Below are 19,433 nucleotides of genomic sequence, written 5' to 3' on the forward strand. Positions count from 1 at the left end.
GGCCTATCTAATTAATGAAAATCTCATTTTGTAATATATTTTATAGTATAAATTATTAGTATTGATTTTTTTTTCATAATTTGTGAATGTAATTCATATCTAGAAAAACTTTTCTTTAGTTCACGAACTCTATATATCATTTTAAGTTCGTAAGCTTTGAAAATATCATTTGAGGTCCGTCAACTATGAGTTAATATCTATCGAAATATTTTTTTACTATTTTTAAGTTTTTTTAGATGAAAATACCCTCAATACCTTGAAGCGTACAAATTTTTAATAAACTTATCATTTACTCATATTTTTAAAAATATTATATATTTTTGATGAATTTTTTAAATATAATTTGACCTTCAATATGGAGTATCACTTAATTTTGTGACATGAAAAAAGTTTCTTCTTCAATGTCGACTCTTATTCTACTACATAGAGGTCACCACGGTTAAGAACTGCCGTTCCGTGGAACGCCCATACCTTCCAGGGTTCCGCTTGACCGCCGTTCAATTTTCGTTTTTTAAATTTATTCATTTATAGTACTAATTACAAATTACACCTTGTAGTCTTGTACTATTGAATAAAATAGAACGAGAATGACAATTGACAAATGGAGTAGAAGTGGTCAAGTGGATGACATTGGACAATTGGAATTTTATTGATACAAATTTGAACGATATGTCGATATTACAAATACAAATGTTGAAAATTGAAATTACAAAAGAGTCAAAAGACTTAAACAATAATAATTAATAAATGAATGATGAATGTAAATATACATAATGCGTGCTTGTTAGCTTGTATAACAATTTAAATAAAAAACTTGAAGTAAAGAACAATAAATGTAAATAGATAGTAGGGAGTGTTATATTGCTAACTCATAACTTAATTGCTAACTAAATTAAATAATAGTCATTAGATATTCAAATTATAGGCTTAGATCATTATTCCTAAATTAATACGATCAACTAAAAACGTCAATAAGGTCATAGGATTAATTCCAAAAAATATCAATAGGGTATTAATGTCAATTAACTACATGTTTAGTTATAACTAACTTTAAAAGAAATCCCAAAACTTTAAATTCATATAGCATATATCAAATTAAAGATAATTGCATAAGGATTCCAACGATATCCTACATGCATATGTTCCGATCGTCAAAATTGGAAAAAAATTCGAAATTTTAAATTTTTTGCATGCTGAAATGTCAACATACTATATAAAATATGTAATATAATACATGTAGAATGTCAATATAAGCAATGTGTTAACATTCTTAAAGCATTGTGTTGACATTCTCAAAGACGTTATCTTGATATTTTCAAACACTACATTGACATTTTCATCCAAAACCCTAATTTGAGTTTTTTTAATCTTTTTTATTTTATAAATAAAACGAAATTACACGTGGCAAATTGTAGCCACACGCTTTCTAAAATCCTATGGTCTTAAATTAGTTGTAGTTAGCAATTAAATGATGGGTTAAACAATTGATCACTCCCCATAGATATATATATATAAATTGAGGATAGCTTTATCAATTCAACCTTAATTGTTGAGTTTAATTTAACCATCAACAATCATGGTAGAATTGTCAAAAGTCTCCGGATTTTATCTTATAGAGAAGTCTTCATCGATTAAAGTATATACAAATACAATTGTATAATTGTATTTGTATATTTTAAAGTTGAAACAATTGAAAAAAAAAGAAATAAAGGAAAAGGACTTGAGCCCAACTTAAATTTAATCCTTAATGCTCAATTACATTATGGAATCAAAGTCCACGTAGTTCTCTTACCTTACTTACCTATTCGGCAATCCGGTAGACCTCCCACTCCACCTCATTCTTGTTGTTGTTGTACTTGAGTGTTCCAATCTAGCTCTTGGTCTCTAATGTCACGAACACCAATCGTCAAGTAACATGGCGGCTTCCATCAATTCCTTAAAAACTCGTGCCATAATTAAATGTGACTATAAACTGGGACGGAGGGACTAAAAATTAGTCTCAAAGTATATATAATAGAAAAGATATATAAATGATTTAAAAGTTGGCAAAAAGAACCGACTTTGATAACTTGTCTATATATTTATGTAATCGGACGAAAGGAGGGGAGAAGAGATAGAAAAGCCAGTGAATTAAGGAAAGAAAATTTGCGAATATAGACGCAGTTGTAATATACGCATGAGGGTGGTGGATATATAGAAGTAGAGTTTCATTTAAATTATATCGTAGTATCACTCTTTAATTTAATATAGATGTCTCATGTGCTTATTTGTTATGTGTTCAAATAAAGCGAATAATTGAATTATATGAAATGAAAAATATGATAGGTATATTTGATTGATGCAATTGATATATTTTATATGTAATTTTGAATTATATGAATCATATGATCAAAGAAAAGATTTGTGACGGTCTTGCCCGGATCTGAAATACAAAGGAACCTTCGGGTTAAATCACGAGGGACCTATGAGTCCAATCACGGAGGGACCTTGGTCAAATAGAGGGACCTATGAGTCCAATTACGGAGGACCTTCGGGTCAAATATAGAGGACCTATGAGTCCAATTACGAGGACTTGGTCATAAAGGAATCCGACGAGATACGGACTTGATTTGTCACGGAATAATAAATGGAATAGAGAGGCATATGCATATGAATGGAAGAGTGTATCAGTTATATGATGTATAGGTGATATGATTATATGTTGTCGATATTAATGGTGGAATATGATATGGGTATGTGATTGGTGTAACAAATATGTTTTATATATATAATATTGGAATTATATGAGTCAGTATGATTAAAGAGGATCGTGATTGTCTTGTCCTGGATCTGAAAATACGAGAGGGACCTACGGGTCAAAATAGAGGACCTTCGGTCAAATATAGAGGACCATGAGTCCAATTACGAGAGGGACCTTCGGGTCATAGAGGAATCTCGGCGAGATCTAGGGCTTGATCATCCAGAATAATAAAAAGGAACATGGAGCATATGCATATGAATATGAAATTGATTATTTATATGTTGTGTATTGATTTTGATGATATTTGCTGATAAAAAAATGTGCTTGATGTTTGTGTAATGTGATATTAAAGACATAAATTTATATACATTGAATGGTGGTTCATATACACCACTAATATTTTTACGGATAAAATATCGGTATTTGCTTATCGAAGAATATACGCCGAGGGTTGTGGTGTGACAGTCGCATTTTTGAAACCTTTGAACAATTTAAACAAACTCATGCTTTGCAACATGCATGCGATGATATAAATCAGCAACATGATAAGTTCTAAAAAAATCAATCAAATAATCTATATGCTCCAAAGTAGAGTTCAAACAATCATATGTGGAGTTCCATCTAGTAGACACATCAATTGAAAAATTTGTGTACCTTATTTTCTTTTGATGACAATATTTCTTCCAAGCCTACCAATCGAGGCTTCAAATGGATCAAATTTACGGAATTCTAATAGGATCAACATGCTTTTGCCACAAAGAAAGAGCATCTTGTACACATAAATTTAAAATATGATAAATGCATCTTTGATGAAAATACTTACCATTTATAACCGGGACAAGCCGCAATTAAGTCGGCAATACTTGCGTGTTAAGCGGTTGCATTATCAAAACCAACAGAAAAGACTTTATTGCACAATCTATATTCATTCAAAACTTGAATAATTAAAGCGAGCAAATGCGGGTGTGGTGTGTGGTGTAGGAAATTGTCTAAAATCAATCAAACGTTTGTGCAACGTCAACTATTGTCCAAAAAATGACATGTAATGCCCATATAAGAATTTCTTTGAAAAGCATCAGTTCACACATCAAAGCAAATGTTTACTTTGTGACCCAAGGTGGACAAAAACGTGTTACTTATCTTTGTTTATAAAAAATTTGTTTGTTGTTAGATCTTTAATGTGAAGTTGAGGGTATTCTTTTAGCGACATTAGCGGTTTGTATAGTGACTTCATATTTTTTGTCATCAAAAAAATTGAAAGGCAAATGCTTCATTGCAGCTCATCTAACCATAGCATCTTGAGTGACTTTATGATCATATTTAAAAAGAGGCGTACATGTTGTTTTCGAGCGCTACGGTCGGGAAGTTTAATTGGGTTTAGGATTTGGCGAGTCCCATATTCGATCGGATGCTTTGCCTTCAAATGACGATGGAGAGTACCATAGCCCCCACCAGGACTAAAGGGGTAGAATTTATCGCAATAGTTACAATATGTGACAAATTCATTGGTCTCTTGTTGAGTGTTTGGATCTATTCTGGAACTTTTTATAATGTTTAACAAAAATATCCGATTTCAACGCCTTCTTAGTGTAATATTCCTAACCGAAATTTGCATCATTTTGCATATTGATATAGTTTTATTGATCATTTCATATTTATAATGTTAATGGCATATAATTATATTTATAGAAATGTGTGTAGGTGTATTTAAATACTAAATAATTAATTTAAGTATGTGTATGTTTATTTACGCATGTGTGTGCATGTGTACGATATAGTACTACCAATTATGTAAATACTTATATATATTAGTACATAGGAAATTATAGTAATCCTAAATCAATATAATATAAATAATAGTAGTAGCATTGCTTGAAATATAAATGTGTTAGTATGTACACGGTCCCTAGTTAATAGTGCCACTAATTTTATAGGACAAATGTCAAATAAATGGACTATATAGTATGCATATTGTTATTTATTTTAATATTTATAATTGATTCGTACTTTATATAACGCCTTTCCATGTTTATATATATACACCTAGAGTTAGTGAGTTGGAAAATAATAAAAAATAAAAAATTGGAAGAAAATTATAAAGGAAGGGAAATAAAACTAGAAGAGAGGGGCAGAGCTTTTAAATCAAGAGTCGAATCACGACTTTGGTAAAATTGTCCAGTCGAAATCGGGTATGTATAAATCACACTTTTAATTTTACATATTTTATGTGATTGATTGTTATGTGTTAAATTGAAGTGGATATTTGAATTATATGATGTGAGCTAAAATGGTTATGTGTTATTTAATATTGATGGTGGAATATTGAATATGTGAGTGGTGCTATGGATATATTTTTATATAGCACTAGAATTATTTTCATCATTGAATTAAAGAGGATATGTGACGTCTTTGCCTTGGGTTCTACGGGTCATATTCAATGATAATGGACCTACGGATCAAAGAAAATGTGCAAAGAGGGCCTTCGTGGAAAGGTCGAAATCAAAGAGGGCGCCGTGGAAAGGTCAAATAATTAAAAGGGACCTTCGGTCGTATACAATGGAAACCCGGGAGATACTAGGCTGATCTAGCACATAATAATAAATAAGAACGAGTGGCATATGCATATGTGTATGGAATTATTTTTAATATTTGTTGATTATTGTTATATATATTGGTTAAAGAATATGTTTGATTTTGGGATGTGGAATTAAAGGTAAGATTTATATGCATTGAGTTGTGGCTCATATAAACCACTAATATTTTTTAAGAATAAGATATCAATGATTCAGTGGGTTGATGTGATTACGGTTATTATAAGGGTCGTAGGTGACGCATTTTGCAACCTTCTCCTCCTCATCATTTTTGCATGTAGATAAATGTGTAGTCTATAGAGTGGTGGGAGGGTCCCACTGCGGTTTAGAATGGTTTGAAATATTCAATTGATAAGTGTTGGGTTTTGAAATTATATAATATGTGCATTATATGTACTTGGCGCGTGGATTATTTATTTAAAATTTACGAATTTATTTATAGTTAGTGCATACGTCATGGAAGTTAAGGTGTGACACTTAGTCTTACCCCGTCCGGTTTGAGTTTGAGGAGGAGTAACGCTTCATCATTTTCACCAACTAGTCCGGCGCTCGTCGGAGGATATTGTTCAGATCCTCCACCTCCAGTTCTACCATTACCATCGTTGTCGTCGGATGATAAATTCACGTCATCATAAGAGTGATAAGACCCAGTAACCTTCGCCAACGGAATGGCTAAGTAGCATGGCAGTCCTATGATCTTCTTCGGCCTACAAATATTATATAAAAACGGTATAAATAATGTATAGTACCAAAAACAAGAATATATTTATATATTATATATAGTTGTGAATTTAAAAAGAATTTGTAAAATTAATATTCGAGCGACTTACTTGCAAACGCAAAATGGTTTGTCGGGAAACCTCATCCATAACCTCATGATGAGTAGAGGGCGCCTTGATTTCCGGCGACCACTTTGATCTTGGTCTTGGGCAATTCCCTTGCCCCGATCACCACCACTGACGAGATGAAGACATTTTGCAAATTGAAAAGTAGAGAGAAGTATAACTAGAGTAGTGAGGACGTATATGATATTATGATACATAATTGAACTAAATTATAAGAACAATTTGCACAATTATTATAGTAAACAACTTGAGCAATTAGAGAGAATGGAGATAGAGATGAGAGAAATTATGAGATTGAGAAGAGATTTCCTTGTTAACACAAGAATGGGGTGAGTAGAAGTGAAGGGGAGAGGGGTATTTATAGGAGAAAAAAATCAGATTTAATAAATAAAAAAATTTTTGAATTTTGAAATCGGCCGGTTTACGCGGAACCGCCGGTTTCTGCCGAAAAACGCGGTTCACGCTGATAACCCAATTTCTGCCCGTTATGCACCGGTAGGCTGCGCCCCTACGCTGAAAAAGCTGCCGGAACCGCGGTTTCCGCCGGTTTCCGACAAGCTGGGTTTGGTCGCCGGTTCTGGCCGTTCGCCCCTACGCCTTGCCACCGCTGTCGCTGAAAAAGCTGCGAACCGCGAACCTTGTCCCAGTTCGAAATGTCGCGCGTTCGTTCACGTTCCGAACACGCGGTGAGTTCGGGCGATGCTCGACGATTCGGTTTAGTGACCTCTACTACTACACTTCCATTCAATTCAAAGTAAAACAATTTCTTAAAACACATCGATCAAATTGAGACAAATTTTATTGGACATAGGGGTACTAAAATGATACTTTATTCTTAATTTAACGAAAATCTACGTCAAATAATATGGCCATAATTTAAATTTTGTTACCATATTAATTAATTTAAAGTTTTAATATTTTTGATTGCATAAAAAATCAAAGAATAATTCAAAAAACTAAAAAATAAAGTATATAAAAAATAAAAAATGAAAGAAAACTTTAATATTATATATAGTACTACACTACTACTAGTACATAAAAATTTCAATAAAAGTAATAAATGGAAAAAAAAAGAGCAAATATATGTCCTCAAAATCCGACGGTCAGCAAAAACCTAACCCCCAACTCATTTGCTAGAGCTCTTTCACTGACTACTCTCATCGCAAAACTCTCTCACTGCAATCCGCGGCGAGAGAGCTACCGCATCAGCTACTAGCATCCTTAGGTATATCTATCGCTTTGTCTAACTGCTATTTCCTTGATTATCTTTCTCTTCCCCTCTCTCTCTGTTTTTAGCAGATATACTCGTATGCTTTCTAGATTATGCTTGATCAATTTATTGATTATTTACTCAAGCTATCGCCTGTCTGTATTTTTTTCTCATTTTTATGGATTTTTCAGATGTAGGTGGATCTGCTTCTTCTCTGTAAAATATTTAAGCTCAATTTCGACCTCATGTCAAATTAGAAGTAATATTCAATTAGTTTGCATTTGTAGGATATCTTGTGCCCGAATACTAGTACTTTATATCCTGGATCCGACATCTATGTGCTTTGAATTGTTTAGAGATTAATGCATAATTCATGATCAAACTTTATGTGTATGAGTCATATAAATAATTTGCCGATCATCTAATGTTTGTAAAGTTAGCACTAGTTGAAGATTTTGGTAAATTTCAGAGGAAAATTTCAATCTTCTTAGTAATCTGTTTACAATAACTCTACACGGAGAACATTCCTTTCTTACTGCTTTTTCTTTTGCTGCGGCAGTGTATTGTTGAGAATTTGTGATGGGTAAAGAGAAGGTTCACATTAACATTGTGGTTATCGGCCATGTCGACTCTGGAAAGTCGACCACCACCGACCACTTGATCTACAAGCTTGGTGGCATTGACAAGCGTGTGATTGAGAGGTTTGAGAAGGAGGCTGCTGAGATGAACAAGAGGTCGTTCAAGTATGCCTGGGTGCTTGACAAACTCAAGGCTGAGCGGGAGCGTGGTATCACAATTGATATCGCCTTGTGGAAGTTTGAGACCACCAAGTACTACTGCACGGTCATCGACGCACCCGGTCATCGTGACTTCATCAAGAACATGATCACCGGTACCTCACAGGCCGATTGTGCTGTCCTGATCATTGACTCCACCACTGGTGGTTTTGAAGCTGGTATCTCCAAGGATGGTCAGACTCGTGAGCATGCTTTGCTGGCTTTCACTCTTGGTGTCAAGCAAATGATCTGTTGCTGCAACAAGGTTTGCTAACTAGTGATATTAACATCTCATTTGGTATTGCAATATGTAAGATACTCATATCTTCTTCTTGTGTGCAGATGGATGCCACCACACCGAAATACTCCAAGGCCAGATTTGATGAAATTGTTAAGGAAGTCTCGTCCTACCTCAAGAAGGTTGGTTACAACCCTGACAAAATCCCATTTGTCCCCATCTCTGGTTTTGAGGGAGACAACATGATTGAGAGATCCACCAACCTTGATTGGTACAAGGGCCCGACCCTTCTTGAGGCCCTTGACCAGATCAACGAACCCAAGAGACCCACAGACAAGCCCCTTCGTCTCCCACTTCAGGATGTGTACAAGATTGGTGGTATTGGTACTGTGCCCGTGGGTCGTGTGGAGACCGGTGTTCTCAAGCCCGGTATGGTCGTCACCTTCGGCCCTCTGGTCTAACCACTGAAGTCAAGTCTGTCGAGATGCATCATGAGTCCATGCCAGAAGCTGTCCCCGGGGACAATGTCGGGTTCAACGTAAAACGTCGCTGTGAAGGATCTGAAGCGTGGTTTTGTGGCATCCAACTCAAAGGACGACCCTGCTAAGGAAGCTGCGAACTTCACGTCTCAAGTTATCATCATGAACCACCCCGGCCAGATTGGTAACGGCTATGCTCCGGTGCTGGACTGCCACACCTCCCACATTGCTGTGAAGTTTGCTGAGCTTGTCACCAAGATTGACAGACGGTCGGGCAAGGAGATTGAGAAGGAGCCCAAATTCTTGAAGAACGGTGACGCCGGATTTGTGAAGATGCTTCCGACCAAGCCCATGGTGGTGGAGACTTTCTCCGAGTACCCGCCTCTCGGCCGTTTTGCAGTTCGTGATATGCGGCAGACTGTTGCTGTAGGCGTTATCAAGAGTGTGGAGAAGAAAGACCCGTCCGGTGCTAAGGTGACCAAGGCTGCTGCCAAGAAGGGCGCCAAATGATGATCAAATACAGCTAGGTTCACAGTTTTGTTTTTGTGAATCGGTTTTGTGGATATAATTTGCTTTGGCGAAAGCATTTTGGATTCTGGCTGGACTAGTTTTGCATTTCATGCATTACGATTGATACCAGCATTTCTCGAGAGAAATATGAATAATTTTTGCCGCTTGTATAGCTGGTTCCAATGTGCCTCATCTGAGCTGTCTTCTGATGGTGATTCATTTCTATTTTCACCTTCTAAAATGGGTTTTAGTTTTGATTCAATGACATTTTTGGACTATAATTACCTGATTGCCTCAATCATACAACGTAGCCGAGGCCTCGTATAAATGCCTCTTATGTTTTAAATTTAATACCATAATAATGAGTTCACAAATAAAATAATTTTTCTATATTTATAAATCTTTATCATTATAATTATCATGGTTACACCATTATATGTTAATTTAAATAAATTTTATAATCAAGATATCGTATTTTATTTCTTTTTATACTTAAATAACAAGAGTAATCCAACACCCCCATCTTCTCTTCCGACATTATCATTATACATAATCAATTTCAACTGGAAACAATAAAAGAATAGTCTATAACCAACTACCCTACAACCTTCCACATCATACATCATAACTTTATTAAAATCAACGGCATTCAATCACCTATAGATCTTTGAATCTATGTATTTGCAAAATTTACTCATGGCATTTTTATGATACAATAGAAGAATGAATGAAAAAGTCACACATTCAACAATGAAAAAAAATTGTTTTGAAATATACCATGTATATTTAACCTTATATAACCTTCATCTACAACGATGAATATTCAATTTATTTTCCAATACGTCTCCTAATTCTAGTTAGTTGTTAATAAGAACTTAATTCCACTTGAGTTGAAATTCTAATATAGCCTATTAGACTTGAATCGAATTTGTACGGCTATATTTATATACAAACTTCATACTTAGTAGTAGTAATTTTTACGACAGTAGATTTAATACGAATTTAATTGCTCATGTACCAAAAATCAGATTGGAAGATGTTACTTGCCCTAAAAATAAAATACTTACTTTTTGGTAAAATTTTTTACTAATACTCCCTTATAGAAGTAAATTAATAGGCTTAAAATTCAAGAATAGAACAAAGAAAAGCCTTAAATATGTAGACTAATTACATTGTGAAAAAACATCCGTCGTATATAAGAACTTTTTAATGTAACACTATCCAAAATTATGTCATTTCAATTAATTAATCTGCTTTTCAATATATACTCTATCCTGCAAAAAAAACTTTCTTTTTCTCTATTAAGAATCATAATCTTAGTTTTACCTGAGTTTATTTATCATCTTCTTCTGCAAATGCAGGCAGATTCTCTTCGTTTGCTGCTGCTCTTGTGCAGATCGCTTCGCCATTTTCTTTCACTTCTTCAACCGGACCTCGACTCGTTCATGATCAGAGGGCCTTGAGCATGTCCAAAAACCGTAGTGAAGATCTGCCGATGACACTCATCACACATGTAGAAGTAGCTGAAATGGCCCTCGTAGGGAGCTTGTGCAGGATGGCATCAGGCAGATCCCGTTGCACAAAGTCGCTCATTGATGGAGGCACGATTGTATCTTCGTCTCCCTGTTCCACATGAAGGGCATTACTTTGGTTGCTTGATAAGAAGAAGATAGACTAATCCGATACAAAGAAAAAACGGGATGCATGTAAACGGGAGTGATTGCGTTTTAAGATAAAAGGCCAATGAGTTTTGCACACCAAGATTACATCAAGAACAAGAAACGTGACTTACGTGCCATATGTGTATCGGGCCAAAAAAGCCGCTCAATCTCTTCTCTGCAGGATTGAAGAGTGACTTGATCCAAGCAAGAACGCCTCCACCCTTATATTTGTTGCGCCCATTGAGGTCACCTATGCTGAAACCCCAATTTGAAACCTGCAAGACAGCTTCCTCAATGAACGGCCTTACATTTCCTTGCCTAACGGACTCCTCAATGTTTCTGTGCCAGACGCCTTGGAAGGTTCTGTCTTCAACCACAGCTCTATCCTAGACAATTGTAGCTTATGATGAGAAACAAGTTCTTCATAGTTTTGGAATAAACTACTAAAAGATTGAATACAAATGGATAGTTTTGAGTTAAAAGGCCACACCCTTTTCCCTAATGAGACTGATAGCAGTGTATCCAATTCACCGTGGTTTCCAGAAAGGAAACTTCTTCGATAGAAATATGGAAGAAATCTAGGGAATTTTCGGGCTAAAGTGTACATCAGCCTTCTCTTTAATGTCCATTTTCCCCAGATTCTCCGACTCTCTGCTTTGCTCAGTCTTGGATCGTATGGGTTAACCATTGGAGCAAGCATTATAGCACCTGGGAGTTTGTAAAAGAAGAATTACGATACAAATACAGAAACCTCCATGACTTAACACTAAAGTTATGCGAGAAGTAATGTGCTGTTTTGTTAAATTTAAGTTGAAACAATCCCATAACCTGACCTTAGATGCACGTTGCCATTTCATCTTCCTCACCAAGCAAAGAGTTCTAATATTATTTTACGAATATGAGTTTCAGCGCTTACCTGAAATGCGATCAGGAATGTAATTAAGAGCAGCCCAAGCATGCTTGCTTCCATCAGAATATCCCAAAACCCACAGCTTCTCGGTAACATTGACAGCATACGCTAAGTGTAGTATATCCATAGCCGATGACTCAAGGTTCCTCTTCGGATCAGGATCACTTTCTCCAAATCCCGGTAGATCATAAGTCACGAGGCGAATGCCAAACTCTTCAAGTAAGGCATTCTTGACCCTAGTAACTCCTACTTGCCAACAAACATCACAACTTTGAGCAACCACACAGTTTCATCACTCCATAATTCAAGAATATCAAATGAAGAATGTGCAAAACCTGCTAGTCGGGACGAAAGAAAAGAATGGGGTGCGATCATTGAATGTCGAGCTCTATCAGCCGGGACTCCTGTTCTTGATAGGCCAAGCGCCTCCCGTCCGGAAGCACTATGATGGAAGCACTAGAAGGGTGCACCTTCATCTTGTTAACCAATGGAATTTTACTAGTTCCACACATGTTCACAGTTAAAACTGTACCAATTCCTTCACTCTGTCAGTAAAGATCCTCCAACAAACACATACACAGAGAGATAAAGACTATTCTATTCCATCATCTGCTATATCTAATTATATCAATTGTATAATTACAACTTCCATCTAATCAAACAGTCAAGCATAGATTCAATTTTCTTGAAATTAAAATAAGAAACAATAATCATATAATCAGCAAACCTGCAAGAGCAAGAACAGAGACGAAGGCAATGACGGTCCAGGCGTGAAGGGGATCGCGATCCTCAGGCAAATACTCATTCAAAAACCTCAATCTCTGAAACAATTTCTGGCAAGGGCCCTTAAACTTCTTCACAATCAAAGAATCCTCTCTCAGCACCGTCTGCTTCACCACATCCCTCACCCCTTCCCGAACTCCACGCTCATCTCCGCCGCCCCTTGGCAAACTCCGCCGCCTGAAACCTCCAATCCCCAGCCACGGAGGAGGAGGACAACGTGGAGGCGCTGTACCTGATCCCGCTAGCTCCCTCATCGAGAAGATCTGAAAAGTCGTTGTTGACTTCTGACATCAGCAGAATTCTAAATTTCCCCCAAAAAGATCCTTCAGCAATCCCGACCCATTTCCAGAGCTCGAAAACCCAGAAGGTTCAATCTTTTATGATCGCATCGAATCAATCGCAGTCGGAAAATGACAATCGAAGTAGACAAGGAGCTGCTGTCGCTGTAGTCGGCAAATGTGGGGTGTTTTGGCAGCTTACAGAGTGTTAATGAATCAATAATGATGAATTAAAAAAATAATTAATTTGATGCTAATAAACCTGAGCTTGAGTTGTTGGAGTGTTGCTGGATGCTATTAATGGATTTAATGGACGGCGTGGGGCGGAGGGGGCCCGAATGCAATTTTCTCATAATGCAGGGGTCGCGCCGTTAGGTGAATTCCGCCATGTCACAAGGCGTGGAATTGAAGTGGGGCCCGCTGCGCCGCCGACGATGGTGGTGGTTGCGTAGTGGCGGGGCCCGCGGTGAGGTGGCACTGTAACGGCCGTTTAACCGCCCATTTCCGTTAATTTTGTTTTATTAATTATAAATCCGGAAAATATAGAACCAGACTAGTACTAATAGTTCTTCATTCTCATATTGTTTTATTTTTTATATTATTCTAATTAAGTAATGCGTCGAAATTTGAATTTCTTGAATTATTGAAGAGGACATTATATTGGTACTCTGACTTTAAAACAGTTGGCATTTGAGGTCCCTTTCCAGCCTATTTCATTTCTTACTTACTCCTATAACCTTTTGATTATGCATAAATTTTAATACTATATAATTAATAAAAGTTAAAAGAGGAAGATAAAATATAATAAAAATGGTGTTAGTAAAAAATAGGGTTTATATTATTAATATTGTAATTGAATTTTCAAAATAAAAAATTTATACTTTTCAAATTAAAAATGAAATAATTTATACTTTTTATGAACGAAAGAATTAATATATAATGTGATTTAAATACTTTTGCTTGAAGTAACTGGGGTCATTGTAGAATCACAATTGACAATTTTCAACATCGTTACATGCATTTAGGCCACATTTGTTTTAGTAAGATTCAAGTATATATAATACTGTACTTAATTTTAATCAATGAGTGTGTCAATAATTACGGCAGTAACAGATGCGCACATATTCTTAGTGATTCATGTAGAGTGAACACTAGTTACACTACCCTATTGATCTTGATTTTAAATGATTTTTAAATGATTTCACACAAATTCTTTTACTCGTATTATTACTTTACTTAATAGTAATGGGCGAAAATTTGTTAGTTGTCGATCTCAAAAAAAGGCTACAAATTTTCAAACACGCTAATCAAACACAACTTGGAAAGTGGGCATTGACTTATTCTGAGTAATAATCACGCAGTAGAAAATGTTCCAGAAAAGAACGATTTGATTAAAAGGTGGATGTATAAGATTTTGTATTTTATCATAATCTTGATGGTGCAGTTAGCTTCATGACGAAATCTTGACATGAGAAAATAGGATCATTAGGTACACCAAATATGCCTTTTTCTCCAACGTATCTAGAATTATTGATTTGAAGTGTCGCAAATAATTAACAATTGGATATTCATAGGAGCAGTTAGTTTATACCGGAGTACTATATAAAAGACTATTATGAGGTGTTTAAAATCGGGAATCATAAATGAAACTATCAAAATCTATGAAAATGTTTTTTATTAGTCACAAAAAATCACAATAAACACAAACTGGAGGTTCAGGCGTTTTTAGAGTATCTCCATTTATTTATACTAAATTTATATTCATTTTAATATAAATGTCACATCAAATATGATTTTACTTCAACTAACATGAAATAAATATTCTCTATATTATGCCTTTTTCACTCATAAAATTTGTAAAGTTTTTAATTTTGGTTTAACATAAACCTAAAAATATGACTCCTCCGATCCCAAGATATTAGAGTCATTTCTATTGGACACATGAATTTATGGGATGTTGTTAAGTGGTGTAAATGAAGTTGGTAGTAAAGTAAATTTTTATTATAAATAGAAATGTCTCAAATATGTTGGGACATTCCAAAAGGAATAAGGGTCTAATATCTTGGGACGGAGGGTATTTTTTACTAAAAACTAAAATGAGATTGATTTTTGAATACTATTGAAGCTAATTACGTATCACATTTTAGATTTTAACGTGCCATTGAAGATGATTTTATATTGCATTTATAGAGTGAAGACCCGTGGGCGTGTTGCACTTAAGGGGTCGTCTGGTAGGCTTGAATAGCCTTGAAAATGCACTGTTCACGTTGGTAACCAGCGTTTGGTAGCTCCAAAATGAATCTCCGACCCGGTACAATCTTTCGGGTTTCCAAACCACACATACTACTATCGACACTCGTCAACCGTTTGGGGCTTGAGCGGTATTAGTTTCCTGATTGTCTTGAAACCACTATGAAAGCCCATTTTACCCTTTGGAATTTTCCAACTATCATAGACCAAGAATTAGGGGAATCGAACATGGCATGAATAAAAATCCCAACTTGCATTCGAAACCCAATCGCAATTAAAATTAGAGCCGAAATCACGCACCTCCAATCGAAGGGGAACCGAAGACGAGGTAGAGTACTCCGCGAGATATGGCGCAGCGATTACGAGGAGCGCGAGTGTGGAGAGGTGAAGCAACGGGGGCCCAGGCTCCTCTCGCTCTTTCCACGGCGTGTGAGGGCTTGAACTTCCGGCATTCTCGCGGCGGATAGTGGCGGCTCTTTCTTGAGTGAGAAGTGATTGGGAATGAAGAACAGTAAATTTGAAGTCATTAAAAAGGGGTAGTTTAGGCATGGGCTTTTTGGTTTCAGCTCTTCCCCATTTCAACCAAACGACGAAAATGGGCTAAACATTTTACTTGGGTTCAACCAAACAGCCTACAATTCAGTCCATAAACTCATGAAAACCCATTTACCATAAACTCATGTTAATTATTTTCTTCACTACCAGACGAGCCCTAAGAAAATACAAGCAAGAAAAACTAAAAGGGAGAATATAGACGTGCACGAAATTGAATTTTAAACCTTTTATTTTGACATAATATTTATGAGCACTTAATATATACTGTACTTTTTAGCATGAGGTATTCCAATGAAATTATTTGGACATTCCTCTCAACTTAAAATTAACTTACCATATTTTGGAGTTGGGCCAATTTATGGGTCAGCCCATTTAACTAAGTTTTGGAGTTGGACCATATACTAGTAAATCAAACGGCAAACTCAAATAGAGTATTAATACAGTTACGAAATTATATGTAATTAGTAATGCTATTTTAAAATAAATAGATAATTTGGGGGCACAGCTGTAAGTAGATTTTGATTCTGCACATTATTTATAGGGGTGAGTCGATATGATATATCGTGATCGAAAGCGTTGTATCGTGTTTAGTATTGAAAATATCGATATGAAATTCTTTCATACGTTATCGTATCGAAAGTATCGATATGAAAGAACTTCGATATGGATAATATCAATATCGTTATCGTATCGATATTTCGATATATCGTAAGATCGATCTGATGTATCGATATATCGTTATCGTATCGAATACTTATATATCGAAAAATATAATTTCAAAACTGAAAAATAACACAAAAATTAATAAAACTTCAACACAATAAAATAAATAGTGTTCTTATTAGGGTTTCATTTATATATTTTCTAAATATATGAATGAATTAAATGGATTTATATACATTTATAATTTTAAACTTAAAGTATGTATTGAATTTCAATATGTTTGATATATTCGATATAAAACGATATATTGCAGGAAATTCATATCGTTATCGTATCGAAACATACGAATCGATACCGTATCGTATCGAAATTACAATATACCAAAAATTTGATAATATTTCGATATTTTTAATCGATACTGCGATATATCATTTTTTCGTAATTTTTCCAGTCTCTAATTATTTAATTGTATTGTTTGAATTAACAAAACAACTTCCTTAATCGAAATTAGATAACAAACTTCATCAAAAGTATTTTGTACTCCATTAATGATTCTATTCTTTCACATCACTAGATTTAAAAAAGAAGAAGCTCCAACTTCAGCCCAAAAATGTTTGAAGAATGAATGGAGATAATGGGCTGAATGAATGTACTAATAATAGGATAAAAGCTAAGAGGTGTGTACTTATGAAAGACTATGAAATGTGTTTGATTATGCATTCTCACTGAGGAGGGTATTAATATAAATGTAGAAAATTAGCATATACTGTATTAAATTGCTTCAAAATCATAACATGTAATTAGCCCCGTATTTTAATCTATTCTTATAATAGTATATTAGTATAAAGATAGTTACATCTTGCATAAAATTGTAACATTACACATTCTTCTATTTCAAATAATTTATCCTTTAAGTGCATCTAAAAAAAACAGCTTCACATTTAGGCTCTATGGTTTCAAATCGCATCAAATTCAATTATATTTGCAACTAAATTTTCATCGCAAACTTTATTTGATTTAATCTTCCCTAATATTTTGCATAATGATTTATTCAAGGGTATTCGCAACACATCCATGTGTTCGCAGATGCAATGGAGGCGTCGCGGCTGCAGATTATGGTCAAGGGCATGGTGCAGATCTGCATGAACGACACAGCCCATGGCTGCAGATTAGGCCGAGGGCGTGGTGCGGGTATTGTATTTGTAAGGGTATAGTTTGGAATTTGGATGACCAAAATGTTTACAGTCGAAATAGATTGGATTATAATTCTAGAATTTGAAAATTTTGGATTGTAATTTAATTCTGAATCTAAAATTCGATAAAAACGATGTATTAATTGATATGAAATTAAATTTGAAGAAATTATATAGTGTGATGCAAATGTGTGTTGTGTGTGTTGTATGTGTATGAAGGTGTCCAATTTTATAACTATTTGGAATTCCAATTATCTATTTTAGATATAAATTCAAATTGTGGAATCTAGAGGAATTGAAAATTTAGAATTGTAATTCTATTAGAGCATCTCCAATTAGAGATGTAAATGGAGAGGTAAGGCCCATGTTTGCATTCTTTTTCATGAAAAATTATTATGCAAGGAGAATATCGAAGAATATCTTTACCTCTCCATCAATGGAGAAGTAAAACTTATATTAGTATAACTACAATATTTGTCTTTAAAAAAAAAAATCATTTTCGGAAGTATTTGAGAAGGTATTTTATCTTTATGTTTTGGAATGCATCTTGTATTATTTTTTATTTTAGGAAATAACTTACTTTTTTGTATGCTTTTTTCTTTCAAAATTTATTTTGAAAAGTTATATTTTTATCTTTAAATAGTAAATAGATATATTCCTTTTGTCCTAGAATAAGGCTATTTAGTGTATAGTGTTTTAACGCATAAATAGTAAAGTAATAGACTAAGAGAGTATGAGAAAAATAGTTGATTGTGCAGTGGAGGTAAACCTATAAATGATAAATAAGAGAAAGGGAAAAAGTTGTCATAAATGAATACTCCTGGTCCAGCGAATAAGACACCTATTTTTCCATTTTATCATCCAGCAAATAGATCCTGTTCACTTTTACCATAAATCGTAATAGGATCCAACCTTCCACTAATTCATTCAACTCATATTTCATTTAAAACTAATATATAGAAGTAAGACTCTATTCTACTAACTTTTTCCATCCATTTTTTTAACATTTCTTAAAACTTGTGTCTTCATAAAGGTACTTTAATAGTGGATTGGAGAAGTATAAACAATGTATGGACGATGAAAAAGAAAATATGATATATTTCGGAAGAAGTATTTTTTCTTCTATTTACCTCACCCTAGATGCTCTTACAAATCTAAATTTTGTGTGATACCAAAAATTAGATTGGAATACCCATAAACCCTGCGAAAAAGTCTGAGTAAAATAAGTAAAATATACACGATAAATCTAACAAATGTTCAAATATATGTGCAAGTGTTGAACAGAAAAGAGAAGGAAAAAGACGAAGCAGGGAAGAGCAGCGGAGAAGGAAAAAGACGAAGCAGAGAAGAGCAGCGGAGACTGTATAAGCTGGCAGGAAACAATTGACGAAAAGCAACGATGGCGGACGACTCAGAGATGGCCTACAACCTCCAACTCGAAGAAGCCATCGCCGCCCCCCTCCTCGACGCCGCCGCTCCGCCTCCAGACACTGCCGCCTACGACGCCCTCATTGCCTGGTATCAGGACGCCCTCGACGCCGAGCGTCTCCGCCTCGACCTCCTCCGCCAGGTCCACGACCGCGCCCTGGCCTGCGAGATCATGAGCGTGCCGGACGAGGAGTGGCTCCAAACCGGCAACAATTTGCACAGGCCGTTCGGAGAGGGCTCCTCATCCTCGTCGTCGTCGTCTTCGAATGGGCAAAACTTCCAATTCAAGGTTTATGTCAAGGGTTTGGGGGGGCGGGGGCGGG

General features: G+C 35.3%; 2 pseudogenes; one reads left to right on the forward strand and one right to left on the reverse strand.

Moving 5' to 3' along the window:
- The first annotated feature begins 7,289 nt into the window (after nt 1–7,289).
- On the forward strand, nt 7,290–9,559 carry LOC125199227 (annotated as a pseudogene).
- A 1,253-nt stretch (nt 9,560–10,812) lies between these two features.
- Nucleotides 10,813–13,255, reverse strand: LOC125199220 (annotated as a pseudogene).
- Nucleotides 13,256–19,433: the final 6,178 nt, after the last annotated feature.

Source organism: Salvia hispanica, unplaced genomic scaffold (genome assembly GCF_023119035.1).
Source record: "Salvia hispanica cultivar TCC Black 2014 unplaced genomic scaffold, UniMelb_Shisp_WGS_1.0 HiC_scaffold_425, whole genome shotgun sequence".
Taxonomy (NCBI): domain Eukaryota; kingdom Viridiplantae; phylum Streptophyta; class Magnoliopsida; order Lamiales; family Lamiaceae; genus Salvia; species Salvia hispanica.